Source organism: Macrobrachium rosenbergii, chromosome 9 (genome assembly GCF_040412425.1).
Source record: "Macrobrachium rosenbergii isolate ZJJX-2024 chromosome 9, ASM4041242v1, whole genome shotgun sequence".
Taxonomy (NCBI): Eukaryota; Metazoa; Arthropoda; class Malacostraca; order Decapoda; family Palaemonidae; genus Macrobrachium; species Macrobrachium rosenbergii.
Window position 1 is genome coordinate 60550689 of NC_089749.1, and position 20000 is coordinate 60570688.

At 34.1% G+C, this 20000-nt stretch overlaps 1 long non-coding RNA gene across 1 annotated transcript in view; it reads right to left on the bottom strand.

The window, feature by feature from the left end:
• Window positions 1-20000, bottom strand: part of LOC136842129 (uncharacterized) — a 59635-nt gene that overhangs the window by 39001 nt on the left and 634 nt on the right. The gene's annotated exons all lie outside the window — the stretch shown is intronic.

The window sequence follows — 20000 nt, forward strand, 5'->3', positions numbered from 1 at the left end:
CGCATCTCTCTCTCTCTCTCTCTCTCTCTCTCTGCCTCAAGTACTTGAAGTAATTACCCAGAGAGCTCTGACCGCCATCCAGCACTGCCCTCACTGTCTCTCTCTCTCTCTCTCTCTCTCTCTCTCTCTCTCTCTCTCTCTCTCCCCGACTGCAAATGGACATTGCAAAATCATTATGTCACTTGGGCGACTGATCTCAGTTCCTGCGAGGGTCATTCGGATCCTGATCAACGGAGCTTGAGGTGACTTTATTGCTCTGTTTACTCCAAGTTTATTATTTCGGGGAAAATGACCAAACACTCGTCTTACCTAAGTTCCAATTAGCTGTTTTTAAAGAGAAAAAGGGACTACTTACTGTTATTCAAATCTTCTTCTGTCATGGATAGTTCTTTCATTAATCTATTTATTTGTCATTGTCGCAGTTTTATTGCCAAAAACTGTAAGGTTTTATAGTTAGTTGATTAAAACGTTTTTGCTTGTTAAAGTAAAGTGGATTTCTGTTTATATATATATATATATATATATATATATATATATATATATATATATATATATATATATATATATATATATATATATATATATATATATATATGTATGTATGTGTATGTGACTGGTAGAATCATCTACATCGTAAATCAGTAACACTCACTCGTACACACACACACACACACACACACACACACACACTCTCACTCACAAACACACACACACACACATACACACTCGCTCACTCTCAAACACACACACATACACACACGCTCACTCACAAACACACACACACACACACACAAACACACAAAACAAAGTTGGACGTAACATTCCGAAATCGGAAAGTTACTGTAGATGTCCCATAAAACTTAGGGACTCCAGTGGCCTCTTCGATTCAGTTTGTAAAGTGAAACAGAATCAATACGATAGAATGTTTTCTCCTCCTGGAACTCTCCGCTCTCTCTGAGCTTAAAAAAAATCAGGCCAAATATGTTTATTGACTATTGAGAAAAGAAGTGAACAAGTTATCCTCTTTTCAGAATAGGTAGGTAGACTGACACACATATATATATATATATATATATATATATATATATATATATATATATATATATATATATATATATATATATATATATATATATATATATATATATATATATATATATATATATATATATATATATATATATATATATATATATATATATATATATATATATATGTATGTATGTATATATGTATGTATATGTATATATATATATATATATATATATATATATATATATATATATATATATATATATGTTCCTAACTTCCCTTTTCACTCTGGGATGTCATCATATGCTCGTAATTCCCCGTCGTTTCGTGTTGCTAAATGTTTAAACTTAATTCACTTAGAAGATTGCGTAGCGTCTTCAGAAAACAGATTTGCAAAAGAGAGGCCTTTGGAAATCACACAGGTCATGTAAAATTACGGACAGACACTAATCAGGTTTATGAATGATAAACACTCCCTGTCTATGACTTATTTCATACCTCCATCATGGAAGCGTGTCTGATAAATTAGCAAAGACATATGATGTTTTTCGCAATTATTATTATTATTATTATTATTATTATTATTATTATTATTATTATTATTATTATTATTATTATTATTATTATTATTATTATTATTCAGAAGATGAACCCTGCTCATATGGAACAAGCCCACCGCAGGGGCCATTAACTTGCAATTCAAGCTTCCAAAAAAATCTGGCATTCATAAGAAAGAAGCAGCAACAGATAATTGGAAATACAGAGCGAAGAGATCACTTATTAAAAAGAAAATATACAAATTAAGAAATTAATAAAGTATTAAAATACAAGGGGAATTGTATTAGCGGAGTAAAGTATTGCATCTTCACTTGAACTTCTGATGCTCTAATTGCACGACATCCTCAGGGAGATTGTTCCACAGTCCAACGGTGTGAGGAATTAAGGAAATCTGGAGCTGGAAGTGGAAAGCTGGATGGCTGAAGTTTATTGCAACTTAAAATAACTGAACGTGGTCACAGAATCAATGCCAGCTCATCTCTCGTTAAGAAATCATAACAGATAACCCCACATATTTATGAAGTTAACATTTCTTAAAAAGATTTTAAACTAAAATTATAGTTATCGTTTAGATACAAGAAGCCGACGCACCCCAACTTTTGGAATGGTGCGGCTGAAGAAAGAAAATATGTTTTCCGCCGACAAGAACGAGCACCCGGTGAAATATTTCTCTTTGTGAAGGAAAAACATTTCCTGACACGTCTAGTAGGAGCATAATTTTTCAAATCGGACCCTGGAAACTCCGCTATCCATCATAGTTATAGGTCTTACTACACAGTGAACGCTTTCGCACCCTTGGGCAAACATACACACACACACACACACACATACATACATATATACATATACATATATATATATATATATATATATATATATATATATATATATATATATATATATATATATATATATATATATATATATATATATATATATATATATATATATATATATATATATGAAAATAATTAGTTATGAAGGAAGCTTTTAATAACTGTCAAAAAACATTTAGTAATTATGAAATCGTCTGGGAATATTTGCTTTTGTAACCAACTGCGAGTACGGTAACTCGGATTATTGTACCATTTTGAATTTCAATTAAAATGAAGTTACAGTGCGAAGAGAGGATAAAAAAATATACCTTTCTTTTTCCAAAACATTCAAAACAGAAATGGAGTTGCGCGATAACAGCCATTTCTTCTTTTCCCCAAAACTGAAAGAGGAGAAGGCGGCCACCTGGCAGCAGCTTTCTTTTGCCAGCAAAAGATTCTCTCGCTTTCTTTTTTCTTTTGCTTTCTGCGAAAACTCACTTTGAAGTGTACATCTGGTGGCTGATGGTCGAATGGAAACGAAAAGAAGAAGAAGAAGAAGAAGAAGAAGAAGAAGAAGAAGAAGAAGAAGAAGAAGAAGAAGAAGAAGAAGAAGAAAAGCATGAAAGCTAAATACAAATGCAATTCGTAGAAATTCCTAAATTTTGTGCTTATCTGTATATATAATGTACAAATACGGCGTCTTTCGCATGAAAGTTAATAGTAAATCTTTGATGTTTATATTCTGTACATGTCCACCCTGGTTAGATAAGAATCCTCGATAAGATAAAATGTGCAATTCTCTCTCCACGTGCAATTGCACCGCTATCTCTAAGCATAATGCTATCTGGAACATAAATCTGGAAGGAAAACAACTCATTTTGCGAACTCTTTCCCACTTCTCATCCCCGATGGCTTTATCACCGTCCTTTATCTCCACTCTTAATTCATGACGCCGGTTAACCCAACATAAATTCCTTTCGTTTGTCTGATATCATTTCTTGATCTCTCTCGACTTGATTGTTTAGAGTTCTGTGATTAGAATCATCCTATAGATTATGTCGTTTTCATTTCTGTTATTCAGTCCGGAATTTCGTTGTTTGCATAGATTATAGAATTTGTCATTTATCACCACACACACACATAAATATATCGTAGTGTATATATATATATATATATATATATATATATATATATATATATATATATATATATATATATATATATATATATATATATATATATATATATATTATATATATATATATATATATATATATATATATACATATAGTAATGTACAAGCGTTTTCCTATCATTAATCTTCTCTCTCTCTCTCTCTCTCTCTCTCTCTCTCTCTCTCTCTCTCTCTCTCTCTCTCTGATTACATATCATTTCGGTTCTTGCATTACGTTACAACGAATAATGAATTAGCATTTTCTAATCTATCATTATCTCTCTCTCTCTCCCTCTCTCTCTCTCTCTCTCTCTCTCTCTCTCTCTCTCTCTCTCTCTCTCTCCCGGACCCTCGTCCATTTTCGTAGACTAATTAAATATTTCCAACATCAGCTCAGCCCCTTTCGTCTCGTCGCCTTTGAAGATCCGAGATTAGGTGGGGTGGCGCAGACAATTTTCATTACGGGATAAAAGCAGCAACTTAAATGATGATCCAGTGGTAACTTCTTTCATCTGCATTGTCTAAGGTAAGCTTTAACAAATATGAATTAGCTTTTTAAAGCCCTTCACGCCTGTTGTAGGACCTTCTGCCGGAAAGGATTACTCGTACATTCAGTAATAGCAATAACCTTCAGTTCTCCGGGTAACATTTTCATATTTGTAGGTACAGTAGATGTAAGTCTCGGATTGAAGTCTTGGTCGCTGTTGGACTGCTGTAAAGCGTTTTTGGATCAGCTCCTGAATTATCATCAAATTGGATATTTTATTCAAATAAGGAGGCATGTGGTCAATAATATATGTGTGAATACTGACATAATTATATGTGTTTGAATAATGACATATATATATATATATATATATATATATATATATATATATATATATATATATATATATATATATATATATATATATATATATATATATATATATATATATATATGTGTGTGTGTGTGTGTGTGTGTGTGTGTGTGTGTGTGTGTGAGAGAGAGAGAGAGAGAGAGAGAGAGAGAGAGAGAGAGATTCTGGACAACATAAAAGACGTATAATTAAATGAGGGAAGAGTATTTGCCTATTGAAAAATTAACCTGTTTAATTTCGAATTTTAAACATTGCTTGCAAACATTCGTCAACATGACAATGACTTCAAGACACATCGTTTGATTCCATGATTATTTTAGTATGTGTTTAAAACTCCTTATAGAACAGAGGTTTCTTCTGGCTTAGAAAATCGAGATTTTCCTGAGATTTTTACGGAAGAAATTCTCTATTTATTTCCTGTCAGACTTTGCCAGGACAACGCCATCCAATAGCAGCATTGCTTTCCTGTCACTCGGCTTTCCTTCTTCTGCATGCAAGCAAATGCCTTCCGATTTGTTTGGGAAGTTCTCTCAAAAGAATTTCAAGGCTCGCTGACTGGCAATCTTCTTGTTTTAAGAGTCGAATCCAAATATCAAAGCTCGTGTAGTCTTTCAGAATTTACAGATATCTTGGATAATATTCAAATGATTATTAATTCCGAACAGCAAATGTTATATCAAATCTAAAAGTTTTGAAATTCAGAATTTACTAATACCTTGGATAATGTTCGTATGATTACTAACCCCGAACAGCAAATGTCCAATCAAATATCAAAGTTCGTATATTCTGTTACGGTGATTTGACGTTAAGGAAACATGTAAGTAATTAAAAAATCCGAATTTGCTAATATCTTGGATAATAGTCTCATGATTATTCAGTACAAAGAGTAAATGCTATATTTAGTTATGCTTCTCTGCGCGAAAATAGAGATATGATCTGTCGGGAGAAAACATATTATGATTTCCAGACAGTATCAAATATCCTGTGCGCATTTAATGCATTTCACAATATTGTGAAGAATAAGAGAGTGAAATTATACGGAATATGAAACAAAATTGGACTCTAAAATATCAAATGCCTGGAAGAGTAAAAATGTTTTGTTTTCCTTTGTAATTTTCCATTGCAATAACTGCAGAAAAAGGAGCAAGATTTTCTTTAATTTTTCTTTCCCATTTTAAGGTATATCGTTAATTGCGAAAAATGTTCAATTAAGTGAATTTTTTTAACATAAATATCAATATTCTTAAAACTGAATCACATCTAATACATTATATATACATACACACACAATACACATATATATATATATATATATATATATATATATATATATATGGTCTTTATATATATATATATTATATATATATATATATATATATATATATATATATATCCAAAAAGTTACATTTTTGAACGCCTCACTGGTCTTTATCAGTTCCTCCCCTCCTCAGAGAAAAGTTTTCGAGAGAGGAAAGGTCATTCCCCCATTTCTTTTTGAGCTTCATACTGTCCAAAGATGAAATTTTTGTCTTTCGAAAACAACTTGAAAGGAACACCATCCACAATCTTTTATCCAAAGGACATTAAAAAGAGGAAAGAAAATTGAAAAAGAAAATTGGGAGGGGAATACTTTTTATCTTTCTTCTGCTGATCCAATGACCTTCCCTGACAGGGACGCGAAATAAAAATATATATATATATATATATATATATATATATATAAAAATCATAGATTGAAAGGAAGTAGAAAAGGAGGAAATACCAACACCATTGTCAACACTTACTTATGGTTATTTATATATATATATCTCTCTATATATATATATATATATATATATATATATATATATATATATATATATATATATATATATATATATATATATATATATATATATATATATATATATATATATATATATATATATTTATATATATATATTTATATATATATTTTTTATATATATATATATATATATATATATATGCCTATATATCTGAAGGACTTTATATATATTATATATATATGGGGTAGACCATTTCTATCGGCTGCATGCCTGACATATATATATATATATATATATATATATATATACATGTATATATATATAATATATATATATATATATATATTTCTCCCAGCATAGAGGAGAGTTGATATATTATATATACATATATATATATATATATATATATATATATATATATATATATATATATGTATATATATATATTATATATATATATATATATATATATATATATATATATATATATATATATATATATATATATATATATATATATATATATATATATATATATATATATATATATATATATATATATATATATATATATATATATATACATTATATATATATACATACATATACATATATACATACATATATATAATTCTCATCTTGGCTAATCAGTTTATTACTTGATTTATGTAATTTTTCACTGGCCCTGCATGCCAAGGACAGAGTAACTTTCTCTGAAAGCCTCGAATTAACCTCAAAGACAGTCGTTATATTAACCAAAGGTCGCCAGATAAGGGTAATTAACCTTAACAAAGAATATTCAAGGAATAAAGACTTTATGATAAACGGGAAAAATCTCTACTTTTAAGATGGTATTAAATACAAAATCGCAACGGCTCTTCCAAACAATTCCGACAAGGCTGCATAAAGAATTAAAATGACTTCTTACCCTAAGTCTAGTACTCTTACTGGAATCATTTGGTTGAAGCTAAACAATATGATATTTTGGCTTAATCTAGACTTCGTAAAAGCCTCTACCATAAATGGTGGCTGGAGAATGAAACAAGGAAATGGAAATACAGTGGAAGATAAAGTACTTAGACGAAGGATGAACTACAATATCAGACTTACCGTTATACGAAGGTTGTTGCGCATCAACTGTCGAGCGGAAATTCTGGGTGTGATTCGCCACTTCACTTAGTACATAGACAAAAGACGGAGAGACCAAAAAAAAGACATCTGCTCTCTGCGATAAGTTAAGTCTCTCTCCCTTGTCTGACCAGTGCTGGGTCACAAACAGGGGCAGCCATAGATGCCTCGGGGTCTGAAATTTTGTCAACACATCCATCGAGCAGAACAGGTAGAAAAAGCTTTAAGACCACCTATCTTAAGGTAGGATATGGCAATTTTCTTACGGGGGTTAAATACCTAATGCTACTGGGCTCTTTGCTACAATGGACATTGAAGTTTGAACTGAAGACGCTCCCAATGTGGGACAAAGGCTTTTCCCTGTCTTGGTCAGGCTGATATTACTACAGACAAATGTTACGAGGGCGAACAGCATATATATATTTATATATGCCATAAATCTCAGGGTAGAATTTTCACTACCATTTCCAGAGACATTCTCTCGTCGAAAGCCTCAGCATTTCATTAAACTTAAAATAAACGTCCCAGCTTTTATGCCACATCACCGTACAATATTCGTGACAATACGAAATACAAATCGCTTCTCTGATTATTTTGGATTATCAGAACAGGGTGTGGAGCTCTAGATAGAGCTTCTTTCCATTTCGTGAATCTCACACTATGCTAAAAGTGACTGCCTTTGGTCTTATGAGACGAGGCTGATTCCCCACTTAGGGTACATTTACAAAAGGTCCCCCACAAGTGCTTATAAGGTGATCCTTTGCCTTGACAGCTGTTGGACCCAATAGGGGAGAGGCCCTCCCACCATTTAATGGGCATTATTTCCCCCAAGGCGTTCCCGCTCTTCTGCTAGCTTCTCTGTGCAATAGAATCCCAAGACACTGGGCCATCCTAAGGTAATGTTCAGGTACCAGCACTCACTTCTTTTCTGATTTTTTTTTTTAGTGCCTCACTACGTGATCATTTTGCGTAGGTGCGTGAAGTGACTGATTTTTTGTAAGTTCTACTGTACAAGTTTTCTTTATGATGCAGCAATTACAATATGAGTAGAGCAGTGCCCATGTGATACTTTCATTTACTCTGGAGCCAGCCTCACCTATTATTATTATTATTATTATTATTATTATTATTATTATTATTATTATTATTATTATTATTATTATTATTATTAAAATATGAGTAGGACAGTGACCGTGTGTTGTTTTCAAATACTCTGGAGCTAGCCTCACCTCATATTATTATTATTATTATTATTATTATTATTATTATTATTATTATTATTATTATTATTATTATTATTATTATTATTATTCAGAAGATAAACCCCTATCCATATGGAACAAGCCTGCAGCTAGGGAAGACTGCTTTATGAAAAAACACCCAATATGAAACTATTCATGCCTGTCCCTGTACGAAATTTTAAAATCGTGAATAATTCATCCTTTTTGGGCATAACTGATACCTTTTTTTGGGCTAAAATGACGAAAACGAGGTTTTCCCAATAAAAAGACCAAGTTGATGCAATGCAGGAAGTCTTCTACAAACCATTAACCTCAGACAATGCTCATATTAGATGAGTTATCCTGACCCAGTTCAGATTAATTCTTGGCTTATGAGGGATAGAAATGTCCATTAGCGTAACGCGGTCTCATTATCTTTAATTAGACGCGCTCATTACGATATAGAGGCCTTTATGAATCTTATTAAGCGATTTAAGTCTCTCATTAATTTTGACGTTGCTAAAGAAATAGTGTTACGTAATAAATGACAGACAATGTAGCCGTTATTGTTATTGATAGTGGTAACTGCAAGGAAGAATATAAGAGGGCTGATTGCTTGTTAAGGCGAAATGAAATTTCAAAATAGGCCGAACGGGATGTCAAGGAAATAAGAAATTCTTCATTTAGAGGAAAAACATCTTTTTTCCATATCGAGAACGCTGAAGGATGTCTCTAAATAACGCAGTGCAAACACAGACACTTACTTCTTTCTTTAGTGTTAGCTAGTACGAATAAATAGCTCGCACAGCATTCTGGATGTAAATAGGTCATTGGCTTATTATTTAACGTGACAAATTCGCGTCAAGTTAAAACGCAGACCTAAACTAAGATAAATATCAGTTTACATACTCGATAAATTGAATAGTGATGTGTGACCTACTGAATGTTTCAAATTTCTAGTGCTTGCGAATTTTTTTTATCAGTTTCCTTGCGAAGTCTTCAGTTAATGCAAAATTTTTTCGGTTAACAAGCAAAGGAACAAGATATGAAAAGGCGTTGTAAGGGTGAATTGGATTACAAAGAGAAGCTGACAGTGGAGGTAGAACTCAGAACATGAAGATTACAAACTCTCTCTCTCTCTCTCTCTCTCTCTCTCTCTCTCTCTCTCTCTCTCTCTCTATATATATATATATATATATATATATATATATATATATATATATATATATATATATATATATATATATATATATATATATATATATATATATATATATATATATATATATTTATATATATATATATATATAATTTGTCTTTCACTACTACATCGCCTAGACTTCTCTCTCTCTGATTCTCTCTCTCTCTCTCTCTCTCTCTCTCTCTCTCTCTTCTCTCTCTCTCTGGTTTTCCTCTACGTTTTTAGGAACTGCAGAGAGAGAGAGAGAGGGCAAGGAGAGAGAGAAATGAACTGCTACGTATATACTGCATCGCCTAGATCTGGTAAAGCATTGAGTTGATTTTGCTCCCTCTCTCCTTTTCAGGTCATTAGGTTTCTGAATCACATTACCTAATTCAGCTTATGGAAAATGCAATGCATGGTTTTTCTCAAACGATCAACTGATGGACAGAGAGAGAGAGAGACATAGAGAGAGAGCCTTTATGATTCAGATCCAGACAGAGAGATTTTATCAGGCTGAGTGGGAGGAGGGTAAAAAGTACATATCTTTTTATAGTGTTTTACAATTTAAAATATATTTATATGCAAATATATATATATATATATATATATATATATATATATGTAAATATTCATTGCTATTGTTTTTGTAAAATATGGCCATTTTTTCCAAACGACCAACTGATGGAAATGACGAAATATACAGAAATAAATCAGGATTTATTCGAATATCCCCAAATTCAAATTGAGGCTTTACCTTGATTCATTCGATCCATTGACAGTCGAAAACATTTTCATCAGGCTGTGTGGGAGGAGGGTAAAAAAAATACATCTATTTTTGCATTATATTATTTCAAATCACATTTTGCTTATAATAATAATAATAATAATAATAATAATAATAATAATAATAATAATAATCATATTATTATTATTATTATTATTATTATTATTATTATTATTATTATTATTATTATTATTATTATTATTCAGAAGATGGACCGTATTCATACGGAAGAAGCCCACCAAAGGGGCCATTGACTTGAAATTCAAGCTTCCAAAGAATATTATGGTGTTCATTAGAAAGAAGTAACAGAAAGTAATGGGAAATACAGAAAGAAGAGATCACTTATTAAAAAATATATATATATTACTAAATTTTGATAAATAAATTTTAGGTCTTTCACTTTCGACGAACAGAAAATAGAAATAATTGAACTCTTCCATAGTGAGACAAGAAGATTCCTTAAAATCTGAATGCCTGATTGGCTAGTGTTGGTGAAATGATTAGATGAATGAGCCTTTTTCATATTTCCTTCACTGAATAACAGTTTTTTCTGTGAATAAAAGCCTTTCACTCTTAGTTTTCATAACAGAGTATTTTTAAATCTCTCGTGAAATGGTCAGATTTGATAGGTAATATGATGTTTACTTGTTTTTATTGTAAATCGTTCGGTAATAACTTTTATTTCGAACGGGCAATAATATTTTTAATACGTGATAAGTGTTCAGAAAAGTATAAATCAACATACAACCCCATAGCAATTTCACTCTCAAAGAGACCACGCATACAGGATATTTTAGCTTGTTTCCATCGCAAATCGTTCGGTAATAATCTGTATTTCGAAGGGGACATAACATTTATAATACGTGATAAGTGTTCTTAACAGCACAATTCTCCATACAACCCCATAGCAGTATAACTCTGAAAGAAACTACAGTACATATACAGAATGCTTTTGCATGTGCCACAACCAGGAAAAACGAGCAGGTAAGCCCCAGACTTCAGTCTGCCTTGCGCCGAGTTTATATCTCGCCGTTCCTGTTGCAAAAACAAAAGCACATCGAACCGTTGCATCTTCCCATTCGTTCGGAGGAAGTTATGGCCTTAACGGAAAGGGACTCAGCAATATTTTGAAAAACCTGCAATTCCTTCCCTAACTTTATATGGGACTTCATCCTAGCACTGATTTTGGTTCAGGGAAAAAGATATCTGTGAAAATTACCAAATGACGTATTGCAGATTTTAATTTTCTATATTTTTTTGCAGTGAATTTTTCATGATTATAGTTAGAATTTGTGCTGAAATGCTACCTAACATGGCTGAAAGTCTATGGTTTGCTGTTCAGGTTTACTGTTTAATCAAATGATATTTCATAAGATGAATGAAGAGAGAATTTCTTGTCTTGTAAGTTTTGGTAAAACTCTAACAGGTTACAAAATGGCTGTAAGCTTTTCTGTTGTAGTATTGTTTAGAATTAAGAAATGCAGTCTCTGGGAATTCGCTAATCATCTTTCCTGCTTGTGAATATCTTTTTCTATTGCTTAACAATAATCGGATTACCTAAATGACCTCCTTTGTTAACCATATTTCACCATTTTCTTGAAATAAGGTCGCTTTAATGACATCAGTGAAGTAAGCAATCAGTCAAAAATTAATAAAATCTTAAATCTAGACATATCAAAAGAATACCACTATTTCTATTTCTAAACAGATTTCCTTCAGATAGAAATACTTAAAGTTGCGATGCAGAATTTGACGAAGATTCTTCTTCAGAGGTTTGTACAAAAGACACCACAGTCAGCAGGAGACCTTCCCTCCCCTACCCCCTCCCCCTCCACAGCGCATGCGCCTTTAAGATCCTGATTAATGGTAGGAGTAATCCGCGTGGGTGAGTCCACGTTTTAGAGAGACGCGAAAGAATGTGAAGATGAATATTTGAGGAACACGGCCCAGCGCGTCTCTCGAGAGAATGAGTCGAGGGAATTAATGGCCCCATAACAATGAGTAATTCTGTTCATCTACTCATGGAAAAATAATGCTAGTTTTATGAACAAAGATGGAGTTTGATAGGAATTTTCGAGTTCCAAAGATTAATGAGCCCCATTACAGATTGTTTTTTTATAGACATAAGATTGATTTTTTCAAAAGTTAGACAGATTCATTGAATAAAACATAACAACCGGGATTGATTTTCATGTACAAAACTTCGAAATCATGTTGGGATGATTTTTTTTTTTTTTCAGCGGCGTACTCAAGATTTGATGGCTTTCTGCCATACATGAAATTTTTTGTACATCGTTTTTTTTTATATATTACAACGAGAGCCCATTTTAATTTTCAATATCATTTAACAATCCCAAGTGCCTTTGTACTCTGCTCCAAACAGCTCACGATATAAACGCAATGGAGCCCAATTTAATATAACGCTGGATGTCGATGTGAATCTCATCATCAGGATGTCAAAACTAATCTACGCTAATATTGCCGTCCCGCCCAATATCCTACTTGGGTCGTTTCATCTTTACCGGCTGCAGTTTGTCCCCAAAGCCAGCTGAGGTAAATCTGTAAGCACCTGTAAATCCAACGACGCATCCAAAGCAAACAAAAGCGAAGGCCAGAAGCATTAACTGAAATTGCATGTGGGTATAGGCTCTAAATGCCAAGCTGCCCATTGTACCGGAGATTTCGGTCTCCAATTACGGCCGAGACTGCTGGCGTTACGTCCTCAAATATAAGACTCAGGACCTGCTTCCAACCTTTGGCTGGCTGCCGAAGTGCTCGAAAGGAATTGGGTATACAATGCCCCCTTTATAATTGTTTATTTTTTTTGTAACTTGACCCTGCAATGAGATAATCTTAGTAATACTATATTTATCTTGTAAAATAGATGGTAAAATGCTTAATTAAGATTGCCACATCATTTAGATAATTGTCAATGATATCGATAAGGAATCACTTCGTCCATGTTCCCCTCTGCGTGTACATATTGATGGCTGATAGAAAAGTGTCTAACGTCAATGTTGTTCAGTTCGAATATACTATACAGAGAATGCAAGGGGAAATGGCCCGCTTGAATAAGTCGATTGGTAGCAGGTGGGGATTCTTGAACTGGAATTTGATTGCATGGATGTGTGTGCGTGTGTGTGTGTGTGTGAGAGAGAGAGAGAGAGAGAGAGAGAGAGAGAGAGAGATGGTTGACTGCTGAGAGTTAATGCAGAGACAGACAGATAGACAGACAGGTTGACTGCTGAGATTTACATGACAGTTGTGACAGAGAGACAGACAGACAGACAGACAGACATAATAGAAGGCATTAGTAACCAGTACTACATCTTAATGTGGACCCTTTTTGATAACGTACATTACTGATCAGGACTCAGTCAAAATGTATAGTATGGTCCATCTACCTTATCTATTCACTTTTCCCCACTTCTATTCCCTTTTCCTTACTCCTCCATTTCCCAAGACTCCTGAAAAAAAAAGTCTAATGAGATAAAGGGGATTATAGACGAGATCCAAATTGAGTTTCTTTGTTCCGGCGGACAGGCCTCCTCTAAGCTGAGGTTTGGCGTCTTGGTGGGCATTTTTTCTCTCATCTAGAGAGCCAGGGAGGTGGCTGAGGCTCCCCTGGGACACTGATTACTCTGGAGTTCCCATCATAGCACAGCCAATGACAAAAATAGAACGAGCAGGGGAGCCGTTTCAAAGGCAACATCCCTATCACTGCCACTACTACTATTACTGCTCCGGAGTTCCATTCACCTGGTCAGTCAGCTCCTTTCATCAGCTTCTCTCTCTCTCTCTCTCTCTCTCTCTCTCTCTCTCTCTCTCTCTCTCTCTCTCTCTCTCTCTCTCTCTCTCCTTTCAACGTTAATTTCCATAGCAAACATTGCCTGGCAGTGGCAGTATTTGTACTCCAAACCAAAACGCAAAGGGTAACACTGCTTCTCCAACTTAAACTTACTGTATGTTCAGAAAGTGAGGCGAACGAAGTAAAAAGAAAAACCATAACGTTAATTTCCATAGCAAACATTGTGAATTTGTAGTCTCAAACCAAAATTAAAAAAACCATAACCCTTCCTGGACTGTTGAAAACCATAACCCTTCCTGGACTGTTGAATGAAAAAAAGGGGGCCATATCTCTCCAGAATGTGCCATTTCATGGTGCTCTAAATTTCACTTTACTTGCCTGAACGATATTTCGGCGCTAATTTACACATCAGTTCCCCTACAAGAGGGCCTGTAGCAATTTCCTTCCCCAGTGTCAAAGGGCTCAATAATTCCTTTTATGTTCATTAAATTCTACATCCTCACCTTATGGCAGAGAGAGAGAGAGAGAGAGAGAGAGAGAGAGAGAGAGAGAGAGAGAGAGAGAGAGAGAGAGAGGGTTTTCCCATTGTGCTGAAATTAAGAAATGAATCATCTATTCATCAACATACGAAAATATGCCCAAAAATTGTAATGTTTGGAAGGAGGTTTTTCAAAATTATTACTTTTAATAACAGGCTGTTTCAGCTTAGTAATTTTTCAAGAGATCTTGAGAAGCACCAAAGTCATATATATAGAAAACTTATTTGGCTTTCCGAGTCATGTAGATCACGTACAGGGTGTATAGGAAAAATGTCGGTCTTTGTTACTGACAGCACCATCCCCCTACGGGGCCTAGATGCCATGAGGTCACACGGCTCCCCTTCCAGGAGGTTTTCATTCCCTGAACTATAAACACAAACCCTCATTCCCAAGTGTCATGCACAATCACGTATATTGCTGTTCACTCATCTATAGCTTTATGCTTGTTGATTTGGAATTGGAATTTAGAATTTAGGCCCGAGGCCAAACGATGGCACCTATGAGGTCATTCAGCGGTGGAACGGAAATTGACTCTCAGTAAGAAGGTTTGAAAGGTTTAACAGGGGTTAAAACCTCGCAGTTGCACTATGAAACAATTGATTGGAGAGGATGGAAAGAAAGATGTAAGAGAATACGAACGTAGGTACAGTAAAAGAAATGAAAGGAGTTGTAGCTAGGGGACGAAGGGTCGCTGCAAAGAGCCTTATTTGATGCCTACAGTGCACCGCGTGAGATGCACTAACGGAACTACCCCTTACGGGAGTTTCATGGATAGTTGTGAAAATAAATGGTCATTACCCTATACCAGTGACGTATTAATTTGAATGGAATATGAAATTTGTGCTCGGACCTGTGAGGGTATTCAGAATCGAAGTGACCTGTTAAACGGAAATCGTTATAACAAATTATTAAATGTTTTTGGTTAAAGAAAATTTGCATCTTAATGGTCAACCAGATTTGTTGTGAAATAAATGGTCTTTAAAAAAATTCGCCCTATAAACCGTCCACACGGTCGAGCTTTGCTATGATAAACTCGGTGTGAAGTCTTTATAGCAAAGAAAAGTGTTTTGAATGAAATCGATTCGCCTGCAGAGGGCTGTTAACTGGGACCTGTAAAGGTTATTCAGAATCGTAAAAGTGACCTAAATTAAACGCAAATCGTTAAAACAAATTACTTTGAAAACCAAATTTTCCTTTATTGCAATGGTGTCAGTCTAAAAGAAAATTTGCATCTCGCAAGCTGTTGTGTTGTCAACCAGATTTGAAATCTGATTTGCCATGTCTCAGTTCCCGCAATATCGTCCATGTTTCGTCTTTCCCCTTTAAAACCCTGCCTTGTCGCTTTATCTTTGCAAAAAATTCGCAGCGCATTTTGTTTTAAACAACTCAATTTAACTTCAGTATTTCAAAATGCGTACGACAGGCTTTTCAGAATTTTTTTATAATTCTTTTATAATGTTTAACTCAAAATTCTTGTCACCTGCGTTAAACCCTATATTAGCCACGTAGCTTAAGACCTTTGTCCATGGAAGCGTAGCTGACCATCACATTATCAAATTTTCATACCAATGAATGGAAAAATTTCTTTGTACTAGCTCCATGAAACAATTTGATATTTAGTTTTACCTTCTAATTACACATTGTTCTCAAGTAGTAAAATTATGTAATTTACAATTTTTTTCCTAATACACTTGGTACTATACATTTATTCATTAGTATGGAGTCAGATCTCAACTCGTTGTCCCACAAATGAGCTAAGGGCATTTGAGTTGTCACAACCAAATGCCCAAACCACATTTCCACTATAAATGTTGAACAAACGGAATTTTCAACAAGTCCATGAGGGAGGTTTACATTAATTTGCTTTCGTTTAAAATTTGATATAGGCCTGCATGTCACATGGGAATAGTGTTAAACAGTCTACCAGTTTTTACCTTCAACATCTGTAATTATATGGATGATAAACCAGATTGCACATACTTTGTTTTCCCCTATAAAAATACCGAGGAAGTAGTCAAGAACTGAAAACTAAAGACCCATTATATAATTAAAAAAAAAAATTATATAACAAGGCAAATGGTAGGTTTACGAATGCAGAATATCCGAGGAACCTAGCTTACAAACCTATCATATCTAGGGCAACTGGTATATAGGACAACTCATAACAGGTATAAAGTGAAAAAGATTTAATTTTGAAAGAAAAGTCAAGAAAGAATAAACCAACAAATATTAAAAGAAAACCTTTATTTTTGGGGATAAAGAAAACTAAAAACATTAACGTCTCAATATAAGAATTTCCTAAAACTGGAACTTAGTGCAGATTATATGCCACAGCTTTTAAGACAGACATTTTCTGGCAAGGATCCCACTTTTCAAGTGAAGTTATCAGTCGCTTGTTGCACTCTTTGTAAACCTGTTTTGAGATTATTTGCACTCCCCGTTCCAAATCAATCTTCTTTTTCTGCGCCAAAAACGCCTCCGGCTTTAGTGTATATTAATTTCCAGATATTCGGATGTTGGCATGAAACAATTTTGTAAGGCGTTATGAAAACCTTCAAGGCTATTATTAGTTATAGTCATGCCAGTTGAAGTCTGAAATATTCCATATTTCAATTGAAAATATTGGAGGAGCCAGACGACGTCTTTTAGTGCCTCTTCCTCTTCAAAATACAACAAATTCTTGTGGCAAACTATCGTCGCCGAACAGTTCTCTGTCTGCAACAGCAACATCAGTCACTGGTAAAAAAGCAAGTGCTGGAAAGCACTTTATCTTTAGACGAAATACTTCATCTGTATTATATTGGACTTCATGACCTGGCTCGACATGTTTTCGGTAGAGGTTTTGAGAAAAATGAAATAAACAAGGAGTTACCTCTGTCAGGAAACCTTGAAATAAGGCTATTTATTCATGGGGTCTTTTTCCAAGTCCATCATCTACCTTGTAAGCTGAATAGGAGTAACTGAGAAAACAACCGATCATAAGTTGATTGCCGCTTGTTGGGTAATGCGAAAACACGAGGTACATTCAAATTACCTATTTGAATGCCAATTGTATATAACTGGTAATATCTAGATGGACAAACTTTCAATGTCTCATCCCCAGCCCAGTCACGAATTTTAGCAAGATCCAGACCTGTTGATGAGGCGAAAATTACCTATTCTTCCCTCATCTTCTACGCCAGTATCATACTGCATAAATGATTCCCCCGATTCACATTTGCAGTACAATAGCGGGATATCAAAACCACCTTTTCTGATGGAAGGGGGGAGGGGGACTGCTATCCAGCTGTCGCCGCAGTCAAATACTTCGTGGTAAATTTGATGTTGCTGGCAGTTCAGCCAACGCCTCTTCTTGTAGGAAAGAACATTCTATTGCAGTAAACTCTCGCGGTCTCTTGTGATGAAGACAAGGCTTTGGCTTTCATAGAACCCGAGGACAATCCTCGATTTCATTTTATTCACATCAGCGCTTTCAATGAAAGTGTTCCCCTGTTGAAGATACTACTTCTAAAGGGTCCTCTCCTCAGCCATCGTCTGAACGCGCTCTGCACGTCTTTACTTCACAGCCATCCATACTTTTCTTGATTTATCTGCATTCTGTCTGAAAATTATATACGCAGTTAGCATCCACAAGCTTATTAGCTCCTCGCTAAGATTTTATATATGACATTGTGAGGGCTAAAGAAAATTTAAAACTATTGAAAAGTTGACAAAAAAATTTTGTTAAAAAGCTATGACGACCGTTCGAGAGTTGTTAGCTGGACGAACACTGACTAGCTTGATCTATGAAATTTATAGGATGCCAGTCAATAATTAATGAGTTAAATGATCACTGTTGTCCTATAAACTAAAAACTAGCCTATTTACTTTATCAATAACTATTTTAGGTGGGTTATCTTTTTAAGTGAAAATACCTGTTATCAGTTGTCCTATATATATATCAGTTGTCCTATATATATATCAGTTGTCCTATATATATATCAGTTGTCCTATATATATATCAGTTGTCCTATATATATATATCAGTTGTCCTATATATATATATCAGTTTTACGGGAACGAGTCTTACGGGAACGAGTTTTCCTGGTATCAGTTGCCCTAGAATCAATTTCCAAACTTTCAACTAAAAAAAAATCGCTTTCGTGCTTTCTGCTAACAGGAGCTGAAAGTTCCTAGCTATGAGTTCCTGACAAACTAAAAACTAATTCCATCTGCTAACAGCAGAAATCCAAACATTGCTGTGGACAATCTGTCTGGGGAAAATTTAGCATGGTTTTGATGATTTTCAAGAGATTAGTTATTGGGTAAGCAAGCCTTATTATCGTAAATGACCCGTACATTCAGGGAGCTTCCTATAACTCCTATAACCAGAAATTTTCGGTTGCGAGAAAGGAAATACCAAGTACGAATCCTCTGAAAATTCTATTAAGCCTAACGCCAACTATGAGCTTAAAAATTTAAATTCGGACAAAACCTTTACGAATATTGGCCAAAACTTAACTGGCTTAACCTAACCACAAACTTAAACCATTTTCAGGAAGCTAAAATTCTAAAGTAAAACATACCAAGACGCCAGACCTGTACATAAATTTAATTAGTTATAATGCTGAATATTGCCGTTCGATGGCATAAACATTCTTAAATTCCTCGAACCTTACGAAGCTTAACTGCAAACTTAACTGAGCGGGAGGTAGCCAAGCACATTTTAACACCTAATACCTATCTGAACTCACAAGAAAACTAAGCAATAGATTAAGTCTCCACTTAAAACCTGAAAGAAAAACCACCCAAGAACCTGCATAGTAGGTCATACGACCTACTATGCAGAACATGGGGGCTCCCCCACCCCTCTAGGGGCGCCGCCCCTAAGGGGTGGAGGATAAGGTGAAGTTATTAAAGAACAGTATATACAAATTAAAAAAATAAATTACAAAAATAAAGTTTATGACTAATTAAAAATAGATTTGTTACAAAAATTAAAAAAAATTTATCACAAATTAAAAAAGTAAACTTATGACAAATTAAAAAGTAAATTTAGAACAAATCAAAAAAGTAAATTTAGAACAAATCAAAAAAGTAAATTTATTAAAAAAATATTAAAATTAAATTTAT